Consider the following 6,735-nt stretch of genomic DNA (forward strand, 5'->3'; position numbering starts at 1 on the left):
ATATGTAACGAGTAGAACCTGAATTTGTACTGGAACGTCCTGGCATCTTGAAATTGTTACCTGGCTGTCCCACCTAGCTCAGTGATATCTAGCCAAATGTCTCACGTTCAGACCCTGATACCTTTCCTCAGCCCACTTTTTCTGTAGGTGAAACGCGCCGCACGCGCTCTGCGTCTGAGTTTACTTTTTTTAAAAATTATCTTTAATCTTTTTTTTACAGTTCAGTCATTATCCCCCTCCTGGTCCACCCTCCAAGAGTTCATCCTCCCATGTTCCCGAGCTCCCCCCACCCTTGCTTCCAAGAGGATATCCCCACCCCCACCCCACCCCAAGTCTCTCGAGGGTTAGGTGTGTCTTCTCTCACTGAGGCAAGACCAGGCAGTCCTCTGCTGTATATGTCAGGGGCCTCCTATCAGTTAATGTATGTTGCCTGTTTGGTGGCTTTGTGTCTGAGAGATCTCAGGGTTCTGGGTTAGTTGAGACTGCTGGTCTTCCTATGGGATCACCCTCTTCCTCAGCTTTTTCTAGCCCTTCCCTAATTCAATCCCAGGGATCTCTGACATCAGTCCGTTGGTTGGGTGTAAATATCTGCATCTGTCTCAGTCAGCTGCTTGTTGGGCCTCTCAGAAGGCAGCCATGCTAGGCTTCTGTCTGTAAGCACACCATAGATTTAGTAATAATGTCAGGCCTTGGAGCTCCCCTTGAGATGGATCCCAATTTGGGCTGGTCACTGGAACTCCTCAGAGTTTACTTTTAAGTGTTATTTTTGTACTGAAAACCTAAACATATTTAATCTAAATGAAATTTATTGTTTTATAATTAACATATATAAGTAATTGAAGATTTAGAATATATTCAGCCCAGAAAGTTTCCTTTGTGCAATGAATGCTCCTACCCTTTTTCTGCACACTTACTGGTCAGATTCTACAAATGTGGGTTAGTTTTACAAGTTTGTAGTTCCTGAGTAAGATTTATCAAATGTGATCTTATTTGTGCACCCCCTTTTAAATTAGGAAACATTTTTTGACACTCATGTGTATTGTAACACATGTTAGTCCCGTTTTCCTAGTTGTTGATGAACATTCCATTGGCTCCTTCATTAATGGGCTCAATTGGTAGACAACATGCATTACTCCTGAATGTCAACCTTGTATTCCTTTGCTGTCCCCATCCCTTCTTGCCTTGTATCTTCCTCTTGGCTCCCTTGTAATAATTGATTTGCTTTGTTAATGTAATTAGTTTGCATTTGAAATAAACGAAATACAGGTTTTTATTTTTAGTTCAGCATAATTGCTGTAGCTATATTGTGTTAGTGGTTGATTTTTCTCAAGGTTCATTCTGTTTTATTCTGTTTACTGTCCCATTATATGAATATAGCACAGCTTGCTTACTTATTTATTTGTTGATGATCATTTCTGTTTTGCTTTTGGTTATTTAGAAATACAGCTTTTGCTGGGTATGGTGGCATATGCCTTCATCCCAGCATTCAGGAAGCAGAGGCAGATAGATGTAAGTTTGAGGCTAGCCTGGTCTATATGGTGAGTTCCAGGCCAGCCTGCTACAGAGTAAGACTCTGTCATCAAAAATGATGAAGATGATGATGAAGAAGGGAAAAAAAATGATAGCCTCTAGGTGCACTTGCACTTGCGTGCATGCACACAACACACACAAACACACACACACACACACACACACACACAATGTGAACAGATTTTTTATTTTTTTATTTTTCTTGAGTAAATTATGAGGCAAAAATCTTTTTTTAAAATTACTTTCCTTATTTACATGTTGTATGATTTCTCCTTTCCCAGTTTCCCCTCCAAAAACCCCAAAAAAAACAAAACAAAAAAACCTAAAAAACAAAAAAGAACAAACCCCTGTTGCCTACCCCCTCCCCCTGCTTGCCACTCCACCCTCTCCCACTTATTGGCCCTGGCATTCCCCTACACTGGGGCACAGAACCTTCACAGGGCCAAGGGCCTCTCCTCCCATTGATAACCGACTTTGTAAACTTCTACTATACACATGCTGCCAGAGCAATCAGTCCCACCATGTGTACTCTTGGTTGGTGGTTGAGTCCCTGGGAGCTCTAAGGGTACTAGTTAGTTTATATTGTTGTTTGTCCTAAGAGGCTGCAAACCCTTCCGCTCCTTTGGTCCTTTCTCTAACTCCTTCATTGGGGACCCTGTACTCAGTTCAATGGATAGCTGTGAGCCTCTACTTCTGAATTAGTTCAGGTACTGTCAGAGCCTCTCAGGAGATAGCTATATTAGGCTGGATTGTCCTTTCTTCACTCTGCTCCATAGTTAGTCTCTGCAACTCCTTCTGTGGGTATTTTGTTCCTCCTTTTCAGAAGGAATGTAATGTCCACATTTTGGTCTTCCTTCTTGAGTTTCTTGTGGTTTGTGGGTTGTTCTTTGTGTATTCTGAACCTCTGGGCTAATAACCACTTATCAGAGAGTGCATACCATGTGTGTTCTTTTGTGATTGGGTTACCTCACTCGGGATTCTTTTGTGATTGGGTTACCTCACTCGGGATGATATTTTCCAGATCCATCCATTTTCCCTAGGAATTCCATAAATTCATTGTTTTTAATAGCTGAGTAGTACTCCATTGTGTAGATGTACCACAATTTCTGTATCCATTCTTCTGTTGAGGGACATCTGGGTTGTTTCCAGGTTCTGGCTATTATAAATAATGCTGCTATGAACATGATGGAACATGTATCCTTATTACATGTTGGAATATCTTCTGGGTATATGCCCAGGAGTGGTATAGCTGGGTCCTCCAGTAGAACTATGTCCAATTTCTGGAGGACCCGCCATACTGATTTCCAGAGTGGTTGTACCAGTTTGCAATCCCACCAGCAATGAAGGAATGTTCCTCTTTCTCCACAACCTCTTCAGCATCTGCTGTCACCTGCGTTTTTTATCCTAGCCAGTCTGACTGGTGTGAGGTAGAATCTCAGGGTTGTTTTGATTTGCATTTCCCTGATGACTAAGGATGTTGAACATTTCTTTAGGTGCTTCTCAGCCATTCAGTATTCATCAGTTGAGAATTCTTTGTTTAGCTCTGTACCCCATTTTTTAATAGGGTTATTTGGTTCTCTGGAGTCTAACTTCTTGAGATCTTTGTATATATTGGATATTAGTCCTCTATCAGATATAGGACTGGTAAAGATCTTTTTTCTTTTTTCTTTTTCTTTTTTTTGGGGGGGTTTTTCGAGACAAGGTTTCTCTGTGTAGCCCTGGCTGTCCTGGAACTCACTCTGTAGACTAGACCAGGCTGGCCTTGAACTCAGAGATCTGCCTGCCTCTGCCTCCCAAGTGCTGGGATTAAAGGCGTGTGCCACCAACGCCTGGCCAAGATCTTTTCCCAATTTGTTGGTTGCCGTTTTGTCCTATTGACAGTATCTTTTGCCTTACAGAAGCTTTGCAACTTTATGAGGTCTCATTTGTCAATTCTTGATCTTAGAGCATAAGCTATTTGCGTTCTGTTCAGAAAATTTTCCCCTGTGCCTATGTGCTCAGGGCTCTTCCCCACTTTCTTTTCTATGAGTTTCAGTGTGTCTGGTTTGATGTGGAGGTTTCTGATTCACTTGGACTTGAGCTTTGTACAAGGAGATAGGACTGGATCTATTTGTATTCTACATGCTAACTGCCAGTTGAGCCAGCACTATTTGTTGAAAACGCTGTCTTTTTTTCACTATATGGTTTTAGCTCCTTTGTCAAAGATCAAGTGACCATAGGTGTGTGGGTTCAACTTTGGGTCTTCAATTCTGTTCCATTGATCTACCTGTCTGTCACTGTACCAATACCATGCAGTTTTTATCACAATTGCTCTGTAGTACAGCTTAAGGTCTGGTGATTCCACCAGAGGTTCCTTTACTGTTGAGAATAGTTTTGGCTATCCTGGGTTTTTTTGTTGTTCCAGATGAATTTTTGCAGATTGCTCTTTCTAAGTCTGTGAAGAATTGAATTGGAATTTTGATGGGGACTGCATTGAATCTGTAGATTGCCTTCGGCAAGATGGCCATTTTTACTATATTAATCCTGCCAATCCACAAGCATGGGAGATCTTTCCATCTTTTGAGATCTTCTTCAGTTTCTTTCTTCAGAGACTTGAAGTTCTTGTCAAACAGATCTTTTACTTGCTTAGTTAGAGTTACACCGAGGTATTTTATATTATTTGTAACTATTGTGAAGGGTGTTGTTTCTCTAATTTCTTTCTCCGCCTGTTTATCCATTGTGTAGAGGAAGGCCTCTGATTTGCTTGAGTTAATTTTGTATCTAGCTACTTTGCTGAAGTTGTTTATCAGGTTTAGGAGCTCTCTGGTGGAATTTTTGGGGTCACTTAGGTATACTATTATATCATCAGCAAATAGTGATTAATTTGACTTCTTCCCTTCCAATTTGAATTCCTTTGATCTCCTTTTGTTGTCTAATTGCTCTGGCTAGGACTTCAAGTACCTATTCAATATTGAATAGGTAGGGAGAGAGTGGGCAGCCTTGTCTAGTTCTCGATTTTAGTAGGATTGCTTCAAGTTTCTCTCCATTTAGTTTGATGTTGGCTACTGGTTTTCTGTATATTGCTTTTACTATGTTTAAGTATGGGCCTTGAATTCCTGGTCTTTCCAAGACTTTTATCATGAAGGGATGTTGGATTTTGTCAAATGCTTTCTCAGCATCTAATGAGATGATCATATTTTTTTTTCCTTTGAGTTTGTTTATATATTGAATTATGTTGATGGATTTCCATATATTGAATCATCCCTGCATCCCTGGGATGAAGCCTACTTGATCATGGTGGATGATCGTTTTGATGTGTTCTTTGATTCGGTTTGCAAGAATTTTATTGGATATTTCTGCATCGATATTCGTAAGGGAAATTGGTCTGAAGTTTTCTTTGTTTGTTAGGTCTTTGTGTGGTTTAGGTATAAGAGCAGTTGTGGCTTCATAGAACCAATTGGGTAGAGTACTGTCTGTTTCTATTTTGTGGAATAGTTTGAAGAGTATTGTTACTAGGTCTTCTTTGAAGGTTTGATAAAACTCTGCACTAAACCCATCTGGTTCTGGGCTTTTTTTGGTTAGGAGAATATTAATGACTGTTTCTATTTCATTAACAGATACGGGATTGTTTAGATCATTGATCTGATCTTCATTTAACTTTGGTACCTGGTATCTGTCTAGAAAATTGTCCATTTCATCTAGGTTTTCCAATTTTTTTGAGTATAGGCTTTTGTAGTAGGATCTCATGATTTTCTGGATTTCCTCAGTGTCTGTTGTTAGGCCTCCCTTTTCATTTCTGATTTTGTTAATTAGGATACTGTCTCTGTGCCCTCTAGTTAGTCTGACCAAGGGATTATCCAATCTTGTTGATCTTCTGAAAGAACCAGCTCCTGATTTGGTTGATTCTTTGTATAGTTCTTTTTGTTTCCATTTGGTTGATTTCAGCCCTGAGTTTGATTATTTCCTGCCTTTGACTCCTCTTGGGTGAACCTGCTTCCCTTTGTTCTAGCGCTTCCAGGTGTGCTGTCAAATTGTTGGTGTGTGCAGTCTCCAGTTTCTTTTTGGAGGCACTTAAAACTATTAGTTTTCCTCTTAGGACTGCTTTCATTGTGTCCTATAAGTTTGGGTATATTGTAGCTTCATTTTCATTATACTCTAGAAAGTCTTTAATTTCTTTCTTTCTTTCTTCCTTGACCAAGTTATCATTGAGTAGAGTGTTGTTAAGCTTCCACGTGTATGTGGGCATTCTATTGTTTATATTGTTATTAAGGAGCAGCCTTAGTCCATGGTGATCTGATAGGATACAAGGAATTATTTCAGTCTTCTTGTATTTGTTGAGGCCTGATTTGTGACCAGTTATATGGTCAATTTTGGAGAAGGTACCATGAGGTACTGAGAAGAAGGTATATCCCTTTGTTTTAGGATAAAAAGTTCTATAGATATCTGTTAAATCCATCTGTTTCATAACTTCTGTTAGTCTCACTGTGTCTTTGTTTAGTTTCTGTTTCCATGATCTGTCCATTGCAGAGAGTAGGGTGTTGAAATCTCCCACTATTATTGTGTGCTTTGAGCTTTAGTAAAGTTTCTTTTATGAATGTAGATGCCCTTTGATTTGGAGCATAGAGGTTCAGAATTGAGGGTTCATCTTGGTAGATCATACCTTTGATGAATATGAAGTGTCCCTCCTTATCTTTTTTGGTCACTTTAGGGTAAAATTCAATTTTATTCGATATTAAAATGGCTACTCCAGCTTTTTTCTTGGGACCATTGGCTTTGAGAATTGTTTTCCAGCCTTTTATTCTGAAGTAGTGTCTGTCTTTGTCATTGAGGTGGGTTTCCTGTATGCACAAAATGTTGGGTCCTGTTTACGTACCCAATCTGATAGTCTATGTCTTTTTATTGGGGATTTGAATCCATTGATATTAATAGATATTAAGAAAAAGTAATTGTTGCTTCCTGTTATTTTTGTTGTTAGAGTTGTAATTCCGTTCATATGGCTATCTTCTTTTAGTTTTATTGGAAGATTACACTTTTGCTTTTTCAGAGATGTAGTTCCCCTCCTTATGTTGGAATTTTCCATTTATTATCTTTTGAAGGGCTGGGTTTGTGGAAATATATTGTGTGAATTTGGTTTTGTCATGGAATACTTTGGTTTTTTCATCTGTGGTGATTGAGAGTTTTGCTGGGTATAGTAGTCTGGGCTGGCATTTGTGTTCTCTTAGAGTC

General features: G+C 39.4%; 1 protein-coding gene and 1 pseudogene across 4 annotated transcripts in view; one reads left to right on the forward strand and one right to left on the reverse strand.

Annotated features, from left to right (window-relative positions):
- Positions 1 to 91, reverse strand: part of LOC116079197 — a 790-nt pseudogene extending 699 nt beyond the window's left edge.
- Positions 1 to 6,735, forward strand: part of Nf1 (neurofibromin 1) — a 258,357-nt gene that overhangs the window by 98,867 nt on the left and 152,755 nt on the right. The gene's annotated exons all lie outside the window — the stretch shown is intronic.

The sequence above is a fragment of the Mastomys coucha genome, unplaced genomic scaffold (genome assembly GCF_008632895.1).
Source record: "Mastomys coucha isolate ucsf_1 unplaced genomic scaffold, UCSF_Mcou_1 pScaffold5, whole genome shotgun sequence".
Taxonomy (NCBI): Eukaryota; Metazoa; Chordata; class Mammalia; order Rodentia; family Muridae; genus Mastomys; species Mastomys coucha.